The sequence below is a fragment of the Trachinotus anak genome, unplaced genomic scaffold (assembly GCF_046630095.1).
Source record: "Trachinotus anak isolate AG129_WGS33_773 ecotype Australia unplaced genomic scaffold, CSIRO_AGI_Tana_v1 ptg000028l, whole genome shotgun sequence".
NCBI lineage: Eukaryota > Metazoa > Chordata > Actinopteri > Carangiformes > Carangidae > Trachinotus > Trachinotus anak.
In genome coordinates this window covers 15,510,874-15,538,327 of record NW_027273879.1, presented here as the reverse complement: position 1 = coordinate 15,538,327, position 27,454 = coordinate 15,510,874, and the positions used below count along the sequence as shown (strand labels likewise).

Below are 27,454 nucleotides of genomic sequence, written 5' to 3'. Positions count from 1 at the left end.
TTCACACTCGTAGGTGGTAGTTTGTCGGAGCCTGTTTTCCTGCTGCGCTCCAGTGGGACAGGATTGTCTCAGCCAATCTTTCAATGGTAACATGTTTTTTCCCCACTTTGATTACTGTTTATTTTTTTGCTTTAAAATCCATTTGGCTAATTTAACCTCATCGGTTGTGTCTACGCAGAGAGTTTGGCTAATTGTTGTTTCGCCTTAGCTGGAGTCACTAAGGTAGCTCTGTGTAGAGAGAGGCAAACACCTGGGCCCTCCCTGCCGTATCTCTTGTCAGTTACAACAGTGCTTACTGTTTATGGATTTCCTTTCAGAGGCTGGGTGGCCTGTTTAGGAAAATATTTCTTAGTTTTATTCTCTACTCTGTCAAATTCACATTAAATTAAAGTAAGCTGTCATAGCAGAACATCAGCTCTTCCTCTCTCTTGACCACTTTACCACTGTGTAACTAAAAGTACACAGAGAAAGAAAAACTAGAGACACTGGGCACCTTGCTGTTTACCTCTGGGAAGGTAGCCTGCCCATGGATTGAAGTCTCTCTCTCTCTCTCTCTCTCTCTCTCTCCGTAAAAGGAAAACTGGAGTATATTTTTGCTTTACAAACATGTTACCAAAAAGCCTGTAAAAACTATTTCCAAACACATACAGTGAAGAAATGTGCTCTCTGCAGACATATCCTAAAAAGAAAGGGAAATCCAGGGTGCTCACAACTGAATTCATAGTTTCGACTTACAGACTTTGTCCTTGATCCTTTAGATAAAATGCAGAGTTTTGGATGAAATAATATAAACTCTTAACTTCATTGGAACTGTCAAGGTTGACCCTCTTACTTATCAAACTTCAGAGATTACATCTAAGGAGACTCCAGTGAGCCAACTGTTGAGTAAAAAGTTCGTTGCTTTCACCTCTAGTTACTGTGAAGTGTGGGAGTAACTTTCCGGAGAGTTTCTCTTGTATTCACATGATAAATCACATGAGGAATAATCAATAAGAGACTGGTATTTAAACTACAGTTGCCCCCATTGTTTCATAAAAATCCTTACATCCATGAGTCCACAACTCATGACTTACTGCACCTCTGTTCATTTTCTGTATTATAGCTCCGTTGGGTTACAGTCACCTCCAAACACCTCATTCTCGTCTGAGAAAGGTACTGTTATTCAGCTTGCCTCTCGCTTCACCCGACTCCCTGCAGACAGCTCTCACTGGCAGTCCAATCTCTGCACCAGCTCTGGCCAAAAACCACATGCGCACACACATCCACACAGCTATGCAGAGGCTCCACTTAGACCTTGACACAGACCCACGCATGCACATATACATGCATAGGCACAAACTTAGACGATCCGATACTTTTGTGCGAACACACGCACGCGGAGCTAAACTGAGTCCAAGCCTCCATATTCCCTTCTCCACACTCATATTTCACCATGGGGGCCCACGGCAATCAACTTTAAATTAGAGAGAGAGCTGCTCCAAGAACTGGAGTGGTGCTTGCCAGGTCTGAGGCCATACTGTTCTTGGTGGGTGTGGGTGTGTGTGTGTGTGTGAGTGAGGGAGGGAGAGAGAGAGAGAGAGAGAGAGAGAGAGAGAGAGAGAGAGAGAGAGAGAGAGAGAGAGAGAGAGAGAGAGAGAGAGAGAGAGAGAGAGAGAGAGAGAGAGAGAGAGAGAGAGAGAGAGAGAGAGAGAGAGAGAGAGAGAGAAGGAGCCAGCTCTTGATATTAAACCAACTCTGAGGGGCCTAGATTGGGGTGTTGCTCCTCCTCTGTGCTGCTGTTCATGCACTCTATCCCCACTCCTACTTAGCAAGAGCTGTGTTCAATTGTTCACTGCACTTGGTGGGTTATTTTGTGACTAGTTCTTGAGTCGCAAGTTATCTAATTCTAACCTGCCCTCATTTTCATTTCTACTTCCTCCACGATTGTCTACTTTTGCTACAGTTCCCACAGCTCCAAGCCACAAGGTCAAGCCCCACTTAAGTGGCTTGACCTTGTGGCTCGGAGCTGTGGCTTCCTTTGAGGACAGCTGACCAATAAGGACAGTGATAGTGTGGCGATAGTGAAAGTGTACTACTTGCTTGCCAGTATGGATTTTTCCATTGAAGCGAGAGTGTGGTGTGCTCCTTGTGCAGCTGTAGCCGCTGTCACTGCTGGCTCTGCCTTTGTGACTGATGAATGATGGTTGAATACATAATGGCAGCCCTGCAAAGAAACCCCACTCGGTCTTTGATACATGGGGACACGATGCCAAACATCTGAAGTTTGCTGCATCTGTTTTAGATAGAAAATGTATTTTTGCCAGCAGGCTCCATTTTTTTTTTTCATGATGGAAATGTCTTAAGATGGTGTCTGAATTTAATCTGTCATCATATGTAACATTATAATGGATAACTATATAAGACTATTGCAGAACATTCAACATATGAATGTTTAAGTGAGAAGTTTTACTTTTAAATCACACGCAATGGCAACAAAAAAGAACAAGCTGTGTCACATTAATGTTGAAGCAAAACTGTAACCTCACAGAGCATTAATGCAACAAAAAAAGCTCAATATCAAGATTAGGATTTATTAGAGCAGCAACTCTCCTTTATATCATAGTACAACAGCAATTTTCCAAATTATTGGCTGCATAATTATTGTCTTTGGCATTTGCACTTTAAGGCCAAATTAAGTTATATTTGTTACTGATTAGCCGAAGTGGAGACCGCATTATTGTGTGGTAATTGGAGTATTTATGGTTACCTTGTTTTACATTGTGTATTTAACTCCACGTGCCATCACAGCAGCTGTGAAGGAAGAAGTACAAAGTTTCAAACTACACTACACGTGGTGGGTCGGTTTCTGACCAGGATGAACTCATTGTTGTCTTAAGTTTATTGTGTCCACCAATAACCGTCATCTGTTTGCTTAGTTAATCTTCATAGATCCTACTTTACCCACTGCATTATTTCTAGCACACATCTCAGTTTATAGAAAATGTGTCACATGTGACTGTGGATTCATGCGGCCTGTGTAGGTTGGGATCAGTTTACAAGACAGAAGACATCAGATACAGTAGATTGGAGGTGAAGGAGAGATGACGCTTATTTATGCTGGTCCTTTCCATATGTTTGGTACTCCAGGTATAGAAAACTACGGCAAAATAACAACAACAAATCAAGATATTGCTTGTGTTGTGTTGTTTAAAAGTGTTGTGCATCCATATAATCCCAACAATCTCATCCTCTCAAGCAAAGGTAGCATCCTGGTAGCTGGATATGTATATATATATATAATCTCTTTTTCTCCCAAGAATAAAGAGATAAAAGTGTCTTGCTTGTTAAAAAGTAAGGCACTTACTTTATTAACTTCCACTGGGGCCAGCAGTAGAGGACTGGTTTATGTTGACAGCTCCACTGGGCTCTTATCGCTTGTTTGGATGAATAACTGTAATAACTGTGAGGCTTGGCTGAGCCGAAAACACAGAAAGTTCCAGGAATGATAAATGTTAAAGAATGTGCTTCCTTCCTATGCAAATGTGCTTTATGATACTCTGGACCTCCACTGCAGGAAACTACAACATTTTTATCTATGGGCTACAGATACAGTTCAACTCAAAATTCACTTTTGCCTTTTAGAGGTTGTGTGTGAGGTTTGTATGTTTGACTGTGACCAACAGACAAGTATCACAGTAATTAATGACCATTTGTTGAACAGATTTGCTGACACTGCTGCAATGTCGCCAGTGAAAGCTGCCGTACTGTAACTACTCTGTCCAGTGCAGTGTTGACTGTGAAAATACGGCTAACTGGGGAGTAGTTAGAGTTTGCAAAGTATTAGTTTGTGCTGGAGAAAAACACTCTATTGATTGCCTTGGTATAAAACTCTACCTCCAAATCATGAGGGGTTACTTGCCAAACCAGCGTGAAGAATAGTGTGGATTGATTTACAAGCTGCTGAGGCAGAAACGCACCAGCATTTTGGCTGCTGGCTGTTGACTCCCACCCTGCAGGTGTTCATATTTACCGTCACCGTCGTTCCCCAAAAGTGTTCTCTTTGTGAACCTGACGTCTGACATGAAATTAAAGCAGCTCTTAAGCTGAGCACATCGATCCACCATCTTGTTATTTGAAGAGGTTCATTAATGCAGAGTCACTGTGACATCTCAGTGGGGTTTATTTTCAGAGGCAGTGAGGAGATCTACAGGGAGCCGAAGGGAAGATGGAGCTCTTATTTTTGCCTTTGTTTCGTGGAAGTGGTTTTATGTGGCGGTTTTTTTTTTTTTTGCTTGTCTCCATTACATGTGAGGAAGCCAAAGAAGTTTATGACTTGAATTGGAACTGCACTTTGTGTCCAGTGTCCACATGTACTATTAAAACAAATAGCCCTTTCTTTGGAGTAATATATTCCTGCTGGATATATTTGTCCAGTGCATATCAGTGCTGATTAGTGCCAAAAACTTGTAGCTGGCAGCTTTTGCCAGATTTTGACTCCTGCAGTGCTGGAAGTGAGCCAGAGCAGCTACAGCACGGTTTAACCCTAGACAGTGTGGATCATTCTGTTGTGGGAGCTTTGGGAGTTACTCCAGTGTTGGAGGATGGACCTCCTGGCCCTAAGGTTGCAGGCTCTGATTCCCCAAACCAGCAGTTTCCAACCTGTGGGCCACAAAGGTATTGCAAGTGGGCCAACCAATCATTTGCAAGTACAACAAATACAAATAGAAATAATGTTTTAAAATGAAATAATCTTTTAAAACATGAAAAAACTCCTTTTTATTGTTTTTTTTTTCTTGTATTAAGTTCTGTTAGTGTGATAAGCCAATGACGGGAACTTTTGTGTTCAAGCCGGCCGGGCCACTTTGCTGCCAGACCGCACTCTATGCTTGTTTGCTGTCTCAATCTGATTGCATACCAACATCCATCGTTAAAAACGGAGGATCAAAATGCAGAGCTGGTTAGCACCAGGAAGAATGAAAAGGAAAGAGAGTTAAGAGACAGGTGGTGAATTGACAAGTGATCTCCTGCTTTCAGTTCAGTCCTGAATGTTTGATCGTTATCATTAAAAGTGCTCAAAGGACGTATTATTTGGCCACCAAGTTGTTACAGGGTTGAATGTGGGCCAGCAACCTTTCTGAGATGTTGGAGTGGGCCCTGAGGTGGAAAAGGCTGGGAACCGATGCCGAAAACCGAAACAGGCAGGAAGTCATCACTTTCTGCAGAAATTCACACAGCACATCCCCAAATATGGCAAAAGTGGTTCAAAATTGATATTTCCTGTTAGGAATACGTGCAGCTTTGTGTTTGATCATCTGAAACAACACCCCTCGACTGTGTGTGGGTGCAGTTATTTTGCATGATTAAATGAATCTTACAAAAGCCTTTGTTACCACTGTGCAGAAGGGGAAGAATCAGTTTTGAATATGCAGGCCTTTGCAGATTTGCATGGGATGGAAATTGTGGTGATACTTGTATCCTTTGGAGGCAAAAGCTTGTGTTAATATAGCTCAAACTATCAATATAGTTGACGGAGGATTAAAGAACAAATTTGAAATGTAACAATTGTCACAAAAGTTGCTTTGGATAATAGCATCTGCTAAATGAGTAAATGTAAATATGAATATTAATGCTAAGTGTTTTGTATTTTTCAGTGTTGGACAGCTGGTCAGATAACATAACACATTTGAATACGTTAACTTAGATTTAGGAAAATGAGATGACCTAATTTATGAACATTACAGTTGGTTCATTAATTCTTACTTTTAAAATAAATTGTCAGTGCTTGTCAGAGTTACGGCCCCTCTGCTCCGACTTGTGTACATTTTCAAAATAGTTCTGCAGTCTGTGGAAGATTTTAAGTCGGCCTCCATCCTGAAACGTGTCTTGCCATTGTTACCTGTCGAGGACGTTTGATATTCACAGTGTGAAGTTTGTTTTCACATTCATCTGCACTCACCTTGACTCTCAGTTTAACACCTGGATTTAACAGCAGGATTTTGTGACAACACGTGACAACACGCCAGTCATGATTCACAGTGTTCAGCCTGGACACTTGAAAGCTCTGGTGCTCAAACACTGAGAACAGACCTCTCAGTGAAGGAGGAGACGTCCTGTATCCAGGTGTTTGAAATGATCATTTGCACAATTTAACAGGTTAATTGAACCTTGTTGTGGAAAACCACATAAAACCTCACAAATTCTTGTCAAAGTAGAGTAATTTGAAATGTCTTGAAACATGTCTGGAGGGGCTCTTTAATAACAAATTATTAAATTGTTATATTTCTTTCTTTTACACTTTAAATCATAGTGTTACACACACAGTTAAGCATTAGCTGTCATCACAGTAAAAAGCAGAGATGGATGACAGAGTTTGGAAATGTGCAATTTTGTACGGATCCTGTCTTTTGTGTGGCTGTCAAATGAATTCTCCCTGATTACCGTTACAGCTCGGGCCATTTTCTAATCTGTGCAGCTTGTTTTTCATCCTGTGCAAGACCGGCTGTGAAATGATGAAAACAAGCCCCGATACATCCGATTGTGTTGACTGACTCAGTGCCGACGCTAAAAGGAAGCGTCTAAGAGGAGAGGAGTTTAGATGAGCAGTACGCTTGTTAAAACTCTTTTAAGCAGCAACAGTTGCAGGGAAATGGCTAAAATGTTAACGGTGGGTGGTCTTGGTTTTAGAGGCCACCCTTTGTTTGAAAATGTCCCCGCTCACAACTTTGGGTAGTAGCATCGTCTCAGTGCCTAAAAGTTTGAGATGTAGCAAAGACGGAGAAGTATGTGAAGCAGTTTGGTAGAGGGAGGGTTTCAGGGGACCACCTTGTGTTCATGTGTCTCTGCTGCAGCAAGGTGACTATTTTTACTGGGCTGATCATACATCATTCATAGACTTGTCTGTTCAAATTATGTGACAGTCGGTTATGATGTAGCAAAATGTCTTCGGGGAAACAAAAGTGTGTACGTTTTTTTTGTGTGTGTGTGTGTTTGTGTATGTTTGTGTGTGTGTAGCTGTGATGACATCATTCTGCTGGAATGTCTATGGCAGATAAGTATGAACCTGCTCCAACCTTTAACACACATCTTCTTCTTTCTTTTCCCTCTCTTCTTCTTCTCTCCTTTCAGTTTTGTTTCGCCCTCACTCACTCTTCACCCATCGCTCTCTATTCCTCCCTCTCTTTACTGCTCCATTTTTTATTGTTTTATTTATTTACTCTCTATCTATCTGCTCCCCTTTGCTCCCCCCCACCCCCTTGCCTCTGCTGTGTTTGTTGTCTTCATGGAGCGTTAGCAGCCTTAAAGGAGGCTAAATGTGTGTTATCGAGCATGGTGATCATATCAGATCTGGCAGGCAGGTGACAGAAGCAAGTGAGACGACACTTGAAATGTTTCTCAGACGAGTGCACCTTCACGGTGCAGATGGAAGTCTACAGATTCTCTTTGTCCAGCTGTATTAGTTGGAAAAACCTAACCAGCCTTCACCATAAGGGTGGCATCAGGACACAATCACACATCACGGAGGTGTGAGAAATTGTTGGGGAAATGTCATACTGTGGTTTTATATGATGTCACGTCATTTGATGAGGACGCGATTCACTTCAGATGTGGTTGTGCCGTGCGGGAGGAGTGGGAACACACCTTGTCCTCCGGCCTTCCAGGCTCTGTGTTCTGAATAGATGTGTAACAAGACGTGATGGTGGCTGCCGGCTCTCTGCAACACCTTGTATCTGCGACAGCCATGTACGTACCTGCTTGTGCAGTCTGCTCAGCAAATCTGTTTACTGCAGTTGCACAGACTCGTTTATATTCATGTATAGATTCATTGTTTGTCTTGAAAAATGATTGACTTTCGACCTGTCAAGTTTGTTGTTACATGTTAGGATTTCAATCAATTCATAAGGGCTACATCAAGTACTGTTTGTCTTTTCTAATAAACAAATGAATAAATACAATTTTTATCATCATAATGAATGACTTAATGAAGGACTGATGGATTGCTTGAAAACGTTAGCTGATTACAATTGGTCCGAATCACGTCTGAGGTCTGAGCTCACTTTATCATATGTACCTTGAATAAACAGCTGGCTATATATGGCATTGTCTGCCGACTGCAGCAGCTCGCAGGAGTGTTTTTGTGCCAAACTGAATGTTCTTTTGAAGACAGTTTTATAGCTGGTGTTAGGGTTGGTTGCAGTGAGTCAAGCAGGCAGTGTTGACATCAATGCATTACAAAAACACTTCTCAGCGCTAAAAGAAAATGCTTGGCAGTAAAATCTGCCCTTTCAATCCTGAATAGATAGATTGATATAAGAAATGATCCTTAGCCTCTATTTTATTTTGCCAAATGTGTGGCGTGAAACGCATCAGATTGAAGTTGTTTGTAGATGCCAGTCAAGAGATAAAGCAGCATGAAAATATACGACATGCAACTTGCTCATCTTTAGAGGCAGATCAGGAGAAGCAAACCAGCTCTTCACTAGTTAACCGGCTGCCTGGCACCTTGAAGCGGCTGGAGCACCAAACCTCTCTGGGGTTGGAAACAAACTGCAGTTTTAGGTCAGCGCCCTGTTCCTGCAGAGATCCAGCTGCTACATGTTAAATCAAAATTAAAAAGGACCAATCAATTATTCATGTGCAAACTCTGAACAGTGGGAGCTGTGCTGCCACCAGAAAATACTATAGCAATAAATTTGACGGAGGAAATGAAGAAAACTCTGTGCATGAGGCAAAACTTCGGATCCAGTATCAAAATTAGAAAGTAATGGTGAGGAGAAACATGCCTGTGTATCCTGTATTAGATAAGCATATTTAATGACCATATGGACCCTGTTTAGTTAATTGATATTATTTTTTTGTGTGAGTCAACATTTGGCTAATGTGTTAGATAACATTATAGTGGGCGACTGCAACAGAATGGGAGAAAGTGTGTCTCACCTCGATAATGTATCACATCTGCATTGCATTGCAATTTATACCAACTTCTATCATTGTGCAGGTTAATTTGTGTACTTAATGTCAACTTGTGACCAGAAGCAAAAGCTACAAATCAACTTACTCAACTTGTAACGTTATAAACATACAGTCTATATTGTGTTGAAACAGCAGGACATCATTTAGAAGACATGGTTAGACCAGTGAGATCACATAGATCTTCTTCTGGTTTGATAGATTTCTGAAAACGTCCCTCCCTCTACTCCAGCCTTTGATCTTAACAGGCTTTTTAATCTGTGTCCTGGACACACACACACACACACACACACACAGACAGACACACACACGAGACACGTACACACGACCACAGAGTGTCTCAAAATCAACAAACTTTGAAACCAAATCATGGCGGCGTGCTGTAAATCAGCCTCCCTATCTGCCGTACTATCGCAAAGCAAGCTGGTCGGGTCGTCGGCTGTTTGTGAGCCAGGTCTGTGCAGCAGAGCCAAACAGTCTGATGAGGGCTTTCGCTCTTCATTTGTCTCTCATTTATTCTGCAAGAGACGTGGTTGTATGCGTGTGTTGCATCCTGCTTCCAGCACATAATTTCAGAGAGTAATGAGGTTGTTGATGGTTTTTTTTTTTTTTTTTTTCTCGCAGAGGCCTTTTTATACATGAAACTCTAGCGCACGAAGCCCGCTGGAGTAGTTTGCGTGGAATATGTTTGCTCTGCTGTCTGGTTTTGTCTGAATGGTCTCACTGTAGATTCTGAAGTGAACAGCGCAGATATGAGTAGGCTACTTGCTTTAGTCTGACATACATAAGATCTGTTTGCCTCACTGTCTGCCCTGACTGAATAGTCCCACTGTAGATCCTTCAGTGTACACTCTGTGTGTGTGTGTGTGTGTGTGTGTGTGTGTGTGTGTGTGTGTGTGTGTGTGTGTGTGTGTGTGTGTGTGTGTGTGTGTGTGTGTGTGTGTGTGTGTGTGTGTGTGAGCCTGGCGGACAGTATATAGGGGCTGTTTGCTTCTCTGTGTGATCTTTTTGCCTGATTCAGTCCAGCAAGAGACAAGGCATAAAAACTCTGCCGCCAAAAGTATTTTTTCTTTAACTTTGTTGGTTTTAATGGTGGTTTAGAGTTGATGTTCAGAATGATACACCGCAGCCCATCAGCTTGTATACCGGTAATACTTCGTTTTTTCAGGTCTCCATCTGAGTCACTTGGTGATTTGAATGTTGAAAGCAGTGGGGGAAACAAAAGTGACACAGTTCAAAGAAAACCGAGTTATCCAGGTGTGAATTGAGTTGATCCAGTCGTCACCTCGCTGCTCTGCTCTGTATTTTTTATCTTTCAGCTAATTCACTAGAAAGCAGACAACCTTTCAAAGGTTACCTCCATCTTTTCTGTTGTTAAAATGTTTTTTTGAAGCAGTGTCCTTATCATTGAGGTCGTCTGTCTGTGCTGTAAAGAAGACTTTTCTTCTCATGATGAGCTGTAGATTATAACAGGATTTCTATTCAGTACGACCTTCTCCATATTGTTCTGCTCGTCTCTATTCTTCTTCTCTCTCTCCTCTCTTTTCTTTTGCCTGCCCCTCTCCCCGTCCTTTCCTTCCTCCTCCCTCTCTTCCCCGTTCTCCTTCTTTTCTTTCCTCCTTCCTTCTCCTCCTCTCTCACTTTCAGTTTTATCCTTGAATCTGCTGCGAATTAAGCAAATTAAACACAAATCTACCCCGAGAGAACATTATTTAGAAAAAGCTAATCACTTGGATGAAATTACTGCCGGCGGTCAAAATGATGCTTGTTCATCATGTTTAAAAACTTATTTCTGCACTTACACAGTTGAAAAAGGAAAACATGTGACATACTCTAACCCTGGACGTAACAGCACGGGGTGTACTGAAGGGGGTAATCCTTTCCTTTTTATTTGTTTATTTATTTTTTTCTTTTTGAATTTTCCATTTGGTTTTGATTTGCTTCCTTTGACGTCAAATGCTCATTAACCGGGTTTGTGTTCATGCTCATTTTTTTTCTGTCTCTATTGTTGGTGTGAAAGCTTGTTATTCTAGTGTTTTTTTATCATACTTACCAGAAAGTGATGGCGGTGTTTTCTCGATGAATCCGTGGTGGATGAAGGGTTTTGCTTGTGTGTAGCTTTGAGCACAGAAAATTGTCTAGTACTGGTCAGATTTCTAATCTTCTTGACTCATCTTGTGATCAGATAGTTCTTCATTTAAATCAAGCCTCTGCCACTTTTGGACAGTTTTATCATGCATTTTACAGAAAAACACATACCATCAGGTTTTGTGCGTGAAAGCTCTGCCCAACTTTGTGTTTAGTTTACAACATCCTGATATAAATCATTGTATAAACTGTATATTCACTCAAACTGTGTTGTGTTTAGATAAATGCATGACTAGCAGAACAGGCATTTGTTCATATGAAAATGTACATTACTTTGAGATTACTTCTGTATCCTTGCCTGTGTCTTTTTTTTTTTTTTTTTGTCTTCTTCGTTGGTCTCTTTACCAGCAGCATTTTTGAACAGACAGTCAGACAGTAGTAATCAATGAAGCATGGCTTTCTCATTCTTCAGCTCTCATAGGATTGCTGTTTCCTCTGGTGTGGAGTGTGCTGAGACTGGAAGTTAAACTCACTCTTTCACTGTGCCCTTGTGTATAGCTGAATGACCGTAAAGGTACATCAAACACAGTTGACCCCAACCTGTCTGTCTGTTCCCTCTTTGTCTCACTGTTTCAAACAATTGTGGTTCATCTCTTCTTTCCTTTACTCTTTTTTCTTTAATCTCTTTTTTTCTCTTCTCCCAGTTTCTCTCATCTCCACTTTGTTACCTACAATCTCTCTCTCTCTCTCTCTCTCTCTCTCTCTCTCTCTCTCTCTCTCTCTCTCTCTCTCTCTCTCTCTCTCTCTCTCTCTCTCTCTCTCTCTCTCAGCATGCTGGGGTGCTCAGTCAGCCTGGCTGTAGTAATGGGGAAAGCATGGAGTTCCCAGCAGAGTGACTCATCGCTCTTGCGAACAGGGGTCATGTGTATGTGTGGGACAGAGCGTGTGTGTGTGTGGGTGGGTGGTGGGTGGGGGTGTGTGTGTCTGTGTGTGTGTGTGTGTGTGTGTGTGTGTGCCCTAACATGTTTGTGTAATTCGGGTGTATATATTTCCCATGTTTTTCCTTCCTGCTGAACACATGGTGAAAGCTCTTCGCCAGCTCGGTCATCAGTTGGTGAAAGTCAAACACACGTGAACTCCCACACACTCGGAAACACACACACATCCTATATGGTGCTACAGGGAAAAAAAAACAAAAACTTCAACTTTACTACCTCACATTTACAGTATGCCACTTCTTTATCTCTTTTGTCTCCTTATCTAAATAACTTTATGAAGCTTATTTTGTTGGATTTCCACTTCCTTGATACTGTGCATGCTCAGGAAGTTTTTATGACCGAAAAAAGTTTTACACAACTTGAAATTGTTCTGTTTTTTTGTTTTTTTTCCCTGTGTGCCCACAAGTGTCACCACACACACACCACAAATGAATAGATAGAGGAGTTAAAGGTTAGTTTTTGCCACAGTGGTTTCATTTCATTGATTCATTCTTATCATTCTGGGGTAACATAAACAGGAAGTGTGATGCTGAATAAAAAAAGAAAAAAATCTAAACATGGTGATAATGAGGCAGTATCTGAAGGTCTGTTGTCTGCCTTTTAGTGTGTATGTGTGTGTATTTCCATAGTTTCCTGCTCTGTCACTGAGAAGGAGTGGTATGTTTGACACAGTCAAGCTTCATTTGGTAAATAGCGTGTTTTTAATTTTTTTTAATTTTCTATTTTTAGTTTCTTTCACTGGGTAGTTTGTGGTTGGATCATGACAGGTGCTGTCAGAGCTGATAGGATGCTTTGCATTTGGATTCATTTGTCTTGTTGTAATGACACAGTGTCTATGTGGACAAATGGCTGTATTCCTGAAGTACAGACAATCCTGTTCATCATATTTTGTGTATGCAGCATGTGTGTGTTTCTCAGCGTTGCACAAAACAGCAATCTTCAACTATCTGCTTCATGTCTTTATAATTGCTCCCAGCAGTAGTGTGGCGCCAGTCAAATGTACGTGGACGCGCATTTACACACACACACACACGCAGAAATACACAAACTCACACAGATGCTCAGTGAAGTGTGGAAAAGCATAACTGGGCAGAATTTGTTGGCTAACCAACCTGCTGGCGTATTGACTTGGATCAAGTTTGGTACAGCTATCATCAGCAGGAATTGTGTGTGTGTGTGTTTGTGTGGTCATACATTTGATATAATTTTATTTTTTAAGCTTTGACAACAAGCCATCAAATGTCACATGGCTGATCTATCTATTGTGGTTAGAACTGAGCTATTTGTTTGGTTAGCACAGACAGCAAATGCGGCTGTTTTAGGAATATGATCTTAGTTTTACATTATTAGCCCCAAATATCAAGATTTTCACTCTTGAACCACAGAAAAATATAATGATTATAGAAAAAAAAACGTTTTCCATGTTCTCCCTCTCTATCTGTTGGTCTCTTGGCTGTTTTTTTTTTTTTGCCTGTGTGTCTGATGATGGGTTGACTGTGCAGGGCTAGTAATTGATCGCACAGCAAAGATTTGTGTGTGCATCTGTGTATGCGCCTGTGGCTATGTCTGTCTGTGTGTAAGGCCTTGTTGGATAACAGGGAGCAGATGTGGGTGGGTAGGTGGGTGTATGTCTAAAGCGCTTGTCATTGGCTCATACAGAGCAGATGTTTGTTGGGCCATCATCTTCCTCTGGCTCCTAGCGGCGCTGGCTCGAACTGTGCTGCTACATTTCAGGTGCTGAACCAAACAGCATCAATAAGGCTCAGGATGCAAGAACATTCATAAATGCAATTGCACACTCTTATGCCTGTGTGATCTGTCAGAGCATTGACAGATGTTTCGGCCAGTATACAGATGACTGGGAGTCTTAACCAGGACACTATCGCTATGGAATTTTCCAGACCACAGTTATAAAGTGCTGCGGTTTACGGTAATATTCTGGTACTGCCAGCTGACTCCACTTGAATATAGTCCAGACAGTTAAGCATAGTTAAACACAGCCAAACATGTTGAGAGGTGAGATCACATCTACAGTTGATTTTGTTTGTGGAAAAGTTTCCTTTGTCACCTTTTCGTACTCGGTTCATTTAGGTTGACTCCACGTTAACAAGAAAACCAGAGCTTGTAAACAAATGTCACCAGAGCTTTTCTGCAGCTGGTTTGGTTAACATTCCTGTCTCTAATTCACTGCACCTCAGTCTTTTTGAAAGAGAACAAGGTGCAATTGTTTACTGTCAGACGAACCACACGCTTAGTCCCACAAATGAAGCAAAGCGTCTTCCATATGGTGAACGCCAGTGAGACACCGGAGCTTGAAGAGTCTCACATACTTGCATCTTCTGTCTCGAGGCATCGAGACATGGTTTGCCAGGAAATTATAGCACTGAAAAGTGCAGCATTTAAATATGGGGATAATAAAACACATTTTCAGACAGTCTCTCCTGACAGGAATTCATGGTTTTGAATTCGGTTGTGCAAACAGTGCCACAAATAGTAGTGTAGCAAAGTGGGTGTGAATGTTGGATTTTCGGCCCTGAAATCTGACGTGGGAAAAGTGCTTTCTGAAACAATTCAATCATCCGTCAAGCACTTCTGATGGAGCACACTGGTGCCTTAAGTCTCTGTAACTGCACACTAGCACATTTGTGACAGCGTCAACTACTGTAAAATGCTGGAACACAGCTCATGCATAGTTTGCCCAATATCGACCATAAGATGAAGAATTTCAGCAAAGCATTGGAATATAAAGACAATAGTTGCAATAATGATTTTATAATTTAACATGATTTTCAAGACTTATTCAGAGACGCAAAAAAACCCACTTTCCATTTCGAATAACAGCCTGCTTCTACACAATGTTGCATTTGTGCACTTTGGTGTGAAAGGTTGAGCTGCAAGTCATTCATCGTTGGTCGAGCAGTGACTCGTTCCCAAAGCTGGATCCTAAAACTGTGGCACTTTTTGAACCGTAAGTTTTGCGAGCTGTTACGCCCTCAAAAGAAGGTTCGTCATGACTCGTGTTGGCAGCCGAGGAGGTTCCACTGAGCAACATCTGCTTGGCCACTCTGTTCACGATCCTTTGGCTCTCCTGCGGGAGTGCTTGAGAGCCACTAAGTTGGAACAAAATGATGTGGCTTATATAAGTGATTTTCAATGCAGAGTTTATGAAGCTGGTTACTAAGCAGAAGAGAAGTTGGGTGACTTACTGGAAAAAATAAATACCCTCTCTTTATGTCACAGACGTGACACCGATCCTGGGGATGAAGACTTATTCTGTCACCTGTGCAAAAAAAAAAAAAAAAGATCGCCACTACTTTGTATTAAAACCCTACCTATCTTGCCTTTCCTTACCTTATGCTTATTTCCTTAGATGTAGATTCATAAAGTGACATTATTGATACTGGTAGAGTATATGTATAGTATATAGTATATAGTATATATAGAGGTGAGATGGATGTATTTGTCAGATGACATCAAACTGGTTATAAATGGGTTTCTCTGCATATGAACGTACCTTGTACTTCGTATAAATCAAGTACTTCCTTCAGTAGCAGGTTTGCTTTTTTTCGGGGTAGTTTTACAGTAATATTGAGACAGATGTACAATGGTGAATTCTTTGACAGTGTGTTTGTTATGCCAGTGAAGAGTTTGCTATTTGCTCAGGAGATTTAGCTACAGATCCTCTGTGGTTAGCTGTGGGACTTTGCCAGTGCCAGATCTTCCCTTTTTCAGTCCCACTGTGAGTCTGTATAAAAGACACAAAAGATTCAAACTGGCTCTGGTTTACATTAGCACATGGTGGTGTTTACTGTGGCACTGTCTGCCAGCATACTGTGTTTGTTTTTTTTTTTTTCAAACATCCCTCCTAAGCAGTGTAACATAAATACATGTGAAGGTTGTTTGTCCGTGGTCGGGGTTATGTAGTTGTTGTCTCCGACATCTCACACTTGTTCCTCTTCCTCCTCCATCATTACAGATCTTTCAGATAACTCTTTACCTCTGCAGAGTTGAATGAGTCACCAGATGCCCGCACATTTTCTACAGAGAAACTACCTCAGACATATGACTGATGCCCGAACAACACGCTTGCCTTCAACCGGCATCCGCTGAACTTTTGTTGGTCACTGGTCATTAAAGGTCATTTGGATTTCCGTGCTTCCTTGTTTCCTTGCCAAAACGATGGCTTGCCAATTGGATTTTAATATGAAGTTGGTTCTCTGCTGCTTTTATATGTGATTATTGAAGTAATTGTGTGTTTTTTGGTGTTTTTTTTTGGTTTTATTTAAATGATGACGCCTCCAAAATAAAGTTTGGTAGTTTCTTGGGCTGCAGTCACATATTTTCTAGTTTATAAAGTTTGAGAAAGTAATGAACATTTCTCTAACAATTTCCTAGAGCCCAGAATGACGTTGATTTGATTTTCTGTTTGCAACAGCAAATTCTCATGGTTTAGAAGCTGGAGACAGAGAAGCATTTGAATTAAATGATTAATTAGTTATGAAAATTGTTGTTGATTCATTTCCTGGCGATTGACTAACCAGTTGTGGACTGATTATTTCAGCTCTGCTAGCTTTGGTTCATCATCAGATCAGTACATAAGAATGAAAGGCACTAATAACTCAAGATGTACACAGTGTGAGTATCTGGCATGAGTATTACTGTCATAATTATGTCACTAAAAGTAGCAGTCACAATCTTCAGCTTTATACCCAGAACTCTTTGGACTCAGCTCTGCTTACATAATGGATATTGATTTTGATTGATTAGTTTCTCTACAGTTGTTACTATTTTTCTTTCCTTTTTGTGGTGACCAACTGTTATGTTAACTGTTAAATAAAACTTTGCCAGATACCGTGTATAAACAAATCAAGGAATAACATGTCTTCCGGTACATGGAGCTGAATCATACACACCTCAGTACAGTTCCTTGAAAGAGTGCACTGGAGAAACAAGAGAGAGAACTGGGGGGGAAAAAAAAAAAAAAAAAGGTTTTCTTTTATTTATTTATTTTTAATTGTTATTTAAGATTTATGTTAATCACTATATGCCCACTGTACGTTTGAGTAGTTACCTGTCTTATTGGTTGCGGATTTGTCATGGAACTGGATGCTTTTCTTGACCCAGTAGAGGATCCTATGTAACGCATGCTCTTCTTTTTTTTGTCTCTTTTCTGTCTCTGAATTTTCTCTCCAACTTGTCACACACAGACACATGTATAACCACAGGCAGAAATGTACCCGTACACATCCATAACTTACAGGCTGAGAGATGTCTGTGCTGATGTGTGCGCAGATGTTTGTGTGTGTTTTTTAGTTCAGCTTTCACCCCATTATGCATTTCAGTGAGTGTTTGTTTATATGTGAGGTTGGCTTCAGTATTACAAACTTGTATGCTAGCTGGGTTGTGGTCTTCATTCAACTGTGTGTGTGTGTGTGTGTGTTTGTGTGTGTGAATAGCTGGCATATGGTAGCCATCTTGCCCTGGCGGCAGAGCTGGAGGAAATTCCAGCGTTGTAGAGCTGAGGCCAAGATACTGCTGCTACATACACACACACACAACACAGCACAGGTTTGTGATACTGGTGCCAAACTCAGACACACAAAGTCATATTTTTACTTTTAAAAGGACAAACTTGATGGAAAATTCTGCTTTCAGTTCACAAGTCAAAAGCTGTTTTGCATTTTCTCATTGCGCAACATATAATTACTTTAATAATATTCTCACTCTTTCTCTCTCTCTCTCTCTCTCGCGCGCGCACACACACACACACACACACACATACACACACATACATACACACACACACACACACACACACACACACACACCAACACACATTCAAGCCTTGGTCTGTGGATTGGCTGGGTGCTATCTCTGTACACACATGGCAGCCATTACTCCTTGTGTGTTTAGGCTTGGGCAAAAGTTGGAGGTAAGCCTTGGAGCTCGACGGCTAGATAGTGCTGGCAAGGTTCAGTTTCTGTCGTCTCTGTTTTCAGTGTTAACCATGGCTTAAGGTATTTATATAGGCCATTTATCATGCTGCGTATGGTCAGATCCACTGCAGAAGTCCAACTTTCTGTATTTATCCTGCATCAGCAGTGCCTGCAGTGGTGGGCTTCATCAGGCATTGGCTCAGCACTTTGCCTCTAGTAGCCAAAAGACAAAACTTTAATAACTTCTGTCAGTTTTTACGTGCAGTCTTTGACTTTCTGAATCTTTAATTTGGAAGGCTGGATTCTGTAAAACACTTGCTAAGAAGCAGGTGAATTTAAAGCCTTAAATTTAGCACCTGTTGGCCAAACTATTCATTTGAAGTGCTTCTAAATCAAAAGCCTGCGAGAGTGTTTGACATGTTCTGTATCTCTCCTGTGTTTCTTTCCGACTCTACCTTCCTGTCTCCTCCCGAGCTCACCAGACTTTTCCAGTACGGCTTGGCTTCCTTCGTAACAGGTTTCCTATGCTTATCAACTTCTCTTATCCTCCTTAAGAACACAACCCCTCATTTTTCAACTTCAGCTGTTTCCTTATCTCGTGCGCACTCGATGCCTGTCCACATTAGATGATTTTGATTTCAAAGCCTGGCTGATCCTTTGTCTGCCTCTGTTTTCCCAACAGGACTGGACACTAATAGCATTTATCTTACCCTCTTTATGTCTCGGTTATCTCCGTCTTCTGTGGTTTTCTTCCCCTGTGATTTAAATTCTCAGCAGCTATCTCAAAGAGCTCTCTCTCTGTATTTCTTGTCGCCTGATGGTGCATGTACTGAGCCGGCCTGGACCAACCAAATGTAAGAAACAGTTAAAAAAAAAAAAGAAAAAGAAAGAAAAATCAAGTGAGGCTTTAATTGATCTTCAGAGCGCCACATACTGGAGTCTGACCAGTCATTAGGCCTGGTGTTTCCCCTCAGCTTGACAGCTGATCAGATTATCCTGCAGTGAACAGACTCAGCACCGGACACGTCGGCCCTCCTGATAACTTGTATAACACTGGAGGCTAATAAGATTTTGCTCATGTTTAATTCTCCCAGTGGGGCTTAGTGGGGAGAAGGAAAGAGAATGAAGAAAAAGAAGTTGCTCTTATCTCCAAATATATTTGACACAAGTAAATGTTTGATTGTGGTAAAATAAATCTTTGAGAAGTGTCATGCTTTCCTGAGAAATAAAATATTTTTAATCATCAATGTGGATTGTGTACTATCACCCATTAGTCTTTGCACTTGACAGTGAACTGGATAATAGTAGTAGTAGTAGTAATAGTAGTAGTAGTAGTAGTAGTAATAGTAGTAGTAATAATAATAATGATAATAAACTTTATTTGTATAGCACCTTTCATACAAGAAATGCAGCCGAAAGTGTTTTACAACAGAAATTACATGCATCAAGTGTATCACATGAAAAAATATAAACATGTTAAAAAAAATGTAGAATGAAAAGCATTAATGTGAAATGAGGTGGAATTATAATAAAATAACATTGATTAAATAAATGAAATAAATACATAATTAAAATAAGTTAAAATAGATTACATAGCCTAAAATCAGTAAGATATCTATACATATAGCAGAATTCAAAATAAGTGCTAAGCAGTGCACATGTGTGACAAATGGACAAATTGAATGTTAAGGTTCAGACAAAATCAGATATTGTGTGACGTCTTATCACATGTTAACACCTCTCTGATAAGATGATAAGCTTGTATTCAGGCTTCAGTGCCGCAAAGTAAAATATCTCATCGAGGCACAAAGAAGGAAAGAAACAAAGGGCACGCGGAATAAATATAGCAGCTGAAAAAGCTGAATGTAATTGGCAGCAGTCTGATGGATGTTGGCGTTCAGTATCGTCGAGGAAACAGCCTGTGAAAGAGATAGGAAGCTATCTCTAGCCACAGCTATTTTCATCAACGTCATTTACATAATTTTATAATTAAATCTCAACATTCTTTACATTTACATTTACAGATTTTCACAAACAATAAAAGTGATAATAAAACAGGCACATCACTTTAAACTGCTTCAAGTAATAGGTGGTGAAACCAGGGCGAAGGCGCAGATCTAAGTTTAAAAAAAAAATCCTGAATGGTCATCTAATAAGGCATTTCAAAATGTAATAAGTTTCAACCAGTTTTTCAACAGTAAAATAAAAGTCAGTTAATTCTTGAATGCTGGGGGGTCACTGGGGGAGTTTGTTACCTTATGTGGGATGGCAGCTGGTTGACTTTTTTTTAATTTGAAAGAAACCACAAAGCCTCACTGTTGTATCTGTGTAAACAGTTTTAAGATCCTTATATCACTGTGACAACATGGCTAACTGCTCAGTTTCAGACAGAAAGGCACACAAAAAAGATTAAGATTTACCCTAAGATTTACTGAATCAATATCCCTAAAGCGTGGCCTTTCAGAGGAGAGCAGGATCATGACTGAAATCAAAAGAGTTCAAGATCAGTTGTTTTGGCTCTGTCATGTTCAGGCTTGTGCTCAAAAAGGGGTTAAAATAGAACAAGCAAAGCCCATAAGGCCTGAACCTACTATACAGCCTCTATACTGTGGCTGGAGCAGTCAGAAGCTATTTTCTTGGTACAGCTGTCCTCACTTGTTCCATTAACCACCCCCCCCACACCCTCCCACACACACACACACACACACACACACACACACACAAACACAAACCCACAAAGAGAACAAATGATGTGCACACATTTAAACATTGCATACTGCGTCTCTGTCACACTGACAGGCAGAGAGACATACATGTCCACAAACACACTTAGAGCCCTTACAACACCGAGGAGCAACACACACACACACACACACACACACGCGCACGTGTGTCAGTCAGCGGTGTTGTTATCGCCTGGAAAGCTCAGATGGATTGCGTGCGCTGTGGTTGCCATAGTGACCTGAGTAAACACCAGAGCCATTGTAGTCCGCCCCCACCATCTTGGCTTGACCTCCTCTTGTTGGTTTAGTGCATGTACGCGTGCACACACAAAGACTCCATGCTCACACACAGACACACACACAGTCATACTGTGTTCTCTCACGTACACACACATGCAGTTGTATGACTTGTCTTAGCTAATCCCTCAACTTGTCATCATTTGCTTAGTCCTGAGTGCAGGTAACCACAATGACACACACAAACACACACACACGCATGCACGCATACACAATGATGACCAAATTGTGCAGGCAGTAGAGCAGTAACTAAATAAAACATCAGTCTTCGTTAATCTTTAATTTACGACATAAACTCTAATGACTTGTCCTCGTGAACAGGACATCCTGCATTCATTTGTTATGTCACCGGACAGCAAAAGTCAGTGTGTGTGTGTAAGTGTGTGTGCAGAAGATGATGTTAAAGAGACTAATCTGACTGAAAAGACTTTAATCGGACTGCAGAGATGTTTGTGTGTAATTTTATTTTATTTTATGAGCTTGTTTTGGTGCATTTTTAACTCCTAACGTCTACATCTCTGCTCATCTGTGTGGTTCACCCTGTATTTAAGCCCCCTGTCTCCTGCTCTGTCTCCTGCCCTCTCCCTCTTTTTCTTTTCTCCGTCTTTCTCCCCCTCTCGCTGTCTTTCCTTTTCTCTTGTAAAGCTGGCTGAATGTGCAGTGGCATGCCAGAGTGTGGGTGACTCACCATGTGGGATTGTGCTGCCACAGAGAGGACAGGCTAAAAGAGAGCCCTTTTGCTTTGGATTACTCATCCTCAGTGCGCGCACACCTCATTTTACTATGAAGTCCTTTTCATCATCATCTCTGGATTTGCTCTAGAAAAAAAAAAACAACAAAACAAAAAAAAAAGCTCTCCGCTCTCCTGTTTCTGATTTTCCTCTTCACGGTGCTTCTAGGCACAGCTTTTGTTTTTGACTTTTGCCAGGATGCCTTAGCTTTCACCCTTGACCTCATTATTACTGTTGGCTTTGAAGGAATGTTTTTTTACCCAGGAATGTCAGCATGCTCCATTTCTGCAATTACTGTTAATCAATCTGGTTATGGTGCTGATGAGGACAAAAAAATAAGACAAAAAGTCTACAAACACAAAAGCAGTTTTATTTTCAAGAGCACACTGTGTATTTGGGGGGAATGGGACTCGTCTGTTGTTTTGTGTGTCTTTGCATGTGGGAATACTTGCATTATGGGTGTATCCTGGCGACAATAACCATGGCTACATTCCTCTGTCTGTTATGACTCTTGCTCTGAGATTTAAAGTAGAAAGGTGACCCATAGGGGGTGAGTCACAGTAGAGGCTTGCAAGTACACACACATGCACACACTGTCACACAACCTATGGAAATACAGAGCGTTGAAATTGGATAAGCTCATATGGTCCTTGACATTGTTGGTCTTACTGTTGGCAGTTAGAGTGTGTGACATGGCGGCTCTGTTGCTTTGAGCGTTGTTGTTCACTAACCAGTGGGATAAGAGGGATGAGAATTGTGTTTCTAACCACTGTGCGGGTACCTCGGTACAGTATGGGTGTCATAGCCCACCATGGACATGTTTACACTGTGGTTTTTCACATTCAGCTTCAGACAGCCCTCCTCCAGCAGCCGAGGGAACGTGGTTTGTGGTATTATCAGGCTTGTAGAGATTCAACTAGCCGTGTGGCTTCCAGAGGGAGTTTCTGTGTCACTCTGATAGGCCGAGGAGTGAGCTTAGCTGGGCCTTCACTGCTTTTACCGAACTGCCAATGATTGGTGTCAGATTTTTGCATCAGAGGAAAAACCTTTGTGAACCTGGTTATCTTTAAACTGAGCGCCTGCACACTGCTCTTGGGGAGATAATGCTCATTTTAAAGTTGGAGAGGTGGCTACATGGGAGTTTCATGTGGGAAAATATTTTGAATTGAGTTTTGAGGATATGATGCTTTTCTTATCATTTCCCCTCTTTGTGATTTTTGCTAAATCAGATGTATTACAGAAATCCTGCATAGCAGAGCCTTAAAAGTTTCTTGTCAGGAATCAGATAAAACTTACACAGCAGAGATGAAAGGAGGGCGTTCTCTTGCTTTTTTTTTTTTTGTTTTTTTTAAACTCAAAACTTCCAGCTGTTTCCGTCCGATAGATCAGACCAAAGGAGCAGCACTCCTGCAACCTGCTGCACCAACTTAGAGTCTTGCAGTCAGAAAAAAAAGGCAAATTTTCCTTAAAACATACAAAGAAAAGGGGGGAATGAAAACCACATTCTCAAGTCTACTTCACGTTTTATCACGTTTACTGTATCTAACCCAAGATCCCTGGTTTGGTGGTTTTCTTTGGCTGAGGGAACGGGGTTTGACATAAAATATGCAGGTTTGATTGTCCTGTAAAGTGGCCATCTCCAGTAATAGCTCCAAATTTTTGTGTGGAACCTGAGATAGTAAATCTCATGCTGCTGCCTGTACTAAATGCACACACACACACACACACACACACACACACACACACACACACACACACTAAAAACCGACTCACCGTACAAACACAGTCAACTGACACTCAAGTAGGAACATGCTGTTCAGGGGCACAAGGAAAGCTTAGCACTTTGCTCTCAGGAAACGGCATTGTTTCCAAGTGTTAGAGAAAGGATCAATAGAAAACTTTGCGTAAATATGTTTATTGGACCTTGAACCGTCTGGCATTAGTCAAAATAAAGAGCTCCTGTGCAGGAAAACACAGGCAGGGAGGGAGAGAGGAGCTCTGTGAAGGTGGTGATGGTGAGGCAGAGATAAGAGAGAGCAAATGGGAATTGACAGAGTGGAAAAATTACATGGGAGTGAAGGAAAGGTGCAGGGAGGTACAAGGAGACACGGCCTGCATTTTCTGATCTCTAGTTACTCCGGAGGGAAGCAGGAAAGGGGAGAGGGTAAGCCATTAGAAAGTATTACATAAATATGTTTACTGAACCTTGAATGTTCTGTCGTTAGAGGGATGGAAAACATAGCCAGGGACTGACTGAAGGGTAGAGTGGAAAATAAAAAAAGGTTTGTGTCACGGTCTAAAAAAAAAGTAAGAGACACAGACTGAAAGTGGTGCACAGGGAGGAAAAAGTGTCCTTGGGATTTACCATCAGGCTGGACTTGGTGGACAAGCATCTGAATCAATATTCTCTTAACCTATTTAAGCCATTCAGTAAATATTTACTGCTTTTTTACTTGAGGAATTTCTAGTGGCAAAGAAATGTCATCTTCTTTTTATTTATTGCATGGAAAGGCTATTTTGCATTTGCAGTAAATGCAAAAGTCCCAGCAGTGCTAAATTAAGCTGCTATTTTAGTTGGAAATAAGTGGAGGCATGTTTACCCCTTTTTCTACTCTATTATCTATCTTTTGATAGACAACATACAGGTTTATAAGGCAGCTCAAAACAGTCTGTAGCTTGTTTAACAGTTGAAGTCAGCTTCATAGATCGACAGCGGAATTGCACTCCTGCAGCATAATCCACGCTTCCGCTGTTGATCCATCTGTTAAAACGGCTTCACCACAAAAAAGCTAAATATAGTGTTGTACTTGTACTATATGATTGTTGAAGCGGATTTATTGAGCAGGATTAATCTTCTTTTTGCATCGGATCTTCACTGGATGTCATTTGATTCCATTCGGCTGTGATCTGCCTTAGCACCCCCCCCACCCTTTGAAGCCGACTCTTTGATTCACAAGAGACAGAGAACTCCTTCAGTGCACGAGCCCTAAAATACAATGCATAAAATGTTTTGTTTTTTTAATCCTCCATGACTGTAGCATGATGCGTTTTCCAGCCCTGTGAACACAGGAAGTGCCAGCTGGGTTGCATGTACAGAATGTACTGAATGTAAAGGGGCTTAGGAAAGCATGAAGGGAGGGATGGATGGAGAAAAAGGGAATGTCAGCAAGTGAAGGACACAGGAGCCAGTGAGATTTGAATTTGCTGAGTGCGCTGTGTGAAGTTGACGGTACCATAGTGGCAAATATATCACTGCCGTGCGAGATCAGGAGATACCAGGGGACAGTTTGCCCCCCCCCCCCATAAAGATTTGAAGAACTCTGTGTATATTTGGGGGAGATTTAACTTTGTGAGCTGCTGTGGGTGTCTTAGTCTCAACACCACTGTTTTCCTCATCTGTTTTTTTGGCAGGTACACATCCAGCACTTAGCTCCAAATGGAGGTGATGAAATTGATTTCTATCTAGTAATGTGCTTCATGTGTATTTTGCTCTTAAATTGCTAAAATATGTTTTGAAAGCCAAGCCATGGGGATTTAGATTGACCAAAGGTGTGATGATAAATTGAACATGGTACTTTTCCCACAGTGGTTAAGTTTTCAATGGTGTGTTTTATTTAGTGGGGTTGAACTTTTTAAACTTCAACTGAGTTAGTGTGGGAAACAGCGGAAAATATGACTGAATAAATAAATGCAAGACATGAAAAATTCAAAGGAAAGTGGTTGTTGCTGCTCTAATTGTGTATGGAAATAGAGCACAAAGGGAGATTTGTTAACCTTTGTTTACACTGTCCTTTATTTTAGGACGGCAAGTTCTGTCTCAGCGTATTTTGCCATCAATTCTTTTGCGTACAGTAGCCAGGACGTGCCAGTCCAGTGAGTGAATGGCATAAAGACTGCTGTTTTTCCAGGTAGTTGACATGTGTTGTTGACTTTGGTAAATAGGACAGTGGCATGTCCTGAGGCCACTGGTGTGCGTTTACACAGGACACAAAAACCACAGGTGTTTTGATGCTTGCTTTGTACTGACCACACATCACCCACTGACTGACTTTCTAAGATTTCTTCCCTCCAGTTTTCCTGCCTCGTCCCACATGCTGGAGCTAAAAGTCATCATCCTGTTGACTCACACAACTGTCATATAATCATCATTATCATCATCATCATCATCATCCTCATCATCATCTCACTCACGTCGGCAGTGTTGAGCAGAAGCTCAAATCGACCTACAGCGCTCTTCATCAGTGTCTAAAATTCACCAAACATATTGTCACCGTTGTTTGGACGCTGGCAGCCTCATAGCACTCGTATGAGCCAAACATAACACCTTGTTCTCCTGATGAAATGTTGATTATGTTTATGTGATGGTTTAAACAAGCGTGAGCTGTTTGGCAGGGAGACCTTATGCTTACAGAGATGCCAAGCACCAGAGTTTACATGTTTAATCTCACTAACAGCAAATCTGTAAAGCACTGTTTATTTTTGTAGCTCAGTATCACACACAGCTGTGAAGGAAACATAGCTGTAATTGTAGTTCTTCAAACCCTGCATTTGTCGGCCATGGTAACGCAAAGGTGTGTAACGTTTGGGTGCAGCTTTTTTTTTTTTTTTTACCCAAGTGCTCAGGAAGTAATAAGGGGTTAATACAGATGTGTTGTCTTTGTGTCTGACTTTTTATTTTGGCAGAAGTTACCTCACTATTTGACATTTCTGCCAGCATATTGTGGTACAACACACTGTTTCCTCCAGCCTGTGTAGCTGTCCATCATTATGAATGACACGTGAGCTGCAGTCTCAACAAATGCTACTCATAGGAAATTTTTCTTTTTGAGCTCTTTAAGTGATGCATGACCGGCTGTCAATCTCTGAAGGAAATTTTGTTTTGGGTTTTCCTCTGCTGCTCCACACAGCACTGATGATGGAGCAGGACAAGTACATGAAAGTAAAGCTGTTGGTAAATGAGCTTCCTGTCAGTACATGTATGTTTTGTGTACAAGTCTTGCTTCATTTGTGAGAAGCAAATCTTTTCTTGTTTTTGGGTTGGGCTAAGGAAACCTTTGTTTGAAGACAAGAAAATATTCCCCCCAAAAACCTCTCGGAAGGAAGCAAAAAATAGTTTGTCATTGTAATGAGTAAATTCTGATCTGTCAAATTCCTTCAGGGCTCCAGACAAACTTTTTTCACCACTGTTCTGGAACCGTCCCGAAAAACTATTTTAACCATCCTGAAAAGAATCTAAACCATTTTGAAATCTTGTTTATTTGCTTTGTTATTATCAAAGACAGACAGACAGACACTGACTTGCTTTATAGTTAGATAATATTGTTAGATGTATGCTTCCTGCTTCCTGTGGTCCCATTCCTGCTCCTGATTACCCATATTAGTGTCTGTATTTCTTAATATTCAAGTATGGAGTGGGAATAGACTTTCCTTTCCACAATGATATATTGAAATTGTCTGAATGTATCCTCTAGCTAAAACGGGCCACTCACACACAGCCAAGGTGCAGCCTGTAAAGTTCGCTAAGAAGTAACATTATCAAGCAGATGGTGACTTTCAGTTCAGTGGCTAATGAAAAACACATCCATTCCAATGTGTCCTTCAGTTACCTCAGGCTTGAGGTTAAGGCCTCTCAGTGCTAACTCTGTGTTTCGTTTAACCAGCGTGATATATTTGCAAGGTCCTGCCAGGAAGCCGTGACGATGGATGGTGCGTTATGAGTTGTGCACCAGAACATT

At 41.1% G+C, this 27,454-nt stretch overlaps 1 protein-coding gene across 2 annotated transcripts in view; it reads left to right on the top strand.

Annotated features, from left to right (window-relative positions):
• il11ra (interleukin 11 receptor subunit alpha) overlaps window positions 1–27,454 on the top strand; it is a 51,643-nt gene that overhangs the window by 2,271 nt on the left and 21,918 nt on the right. The window contains exon 1 of one of the 2 annotated variants that reach the window (XM_071465357.1): window positions 1,124–1,152. The exons of the other annotated variant lie outside the window; for it this stretch is intronic. The gene's annotated coding sequence lies outside the window, so the exon portion shown is untranslated. Of the gene's footprint in view, window positions 1–1,123; window positions 1,153–27,454 lie in introns of those variants that run through there. 2 annotated transcript variants of the gene reach the window in all.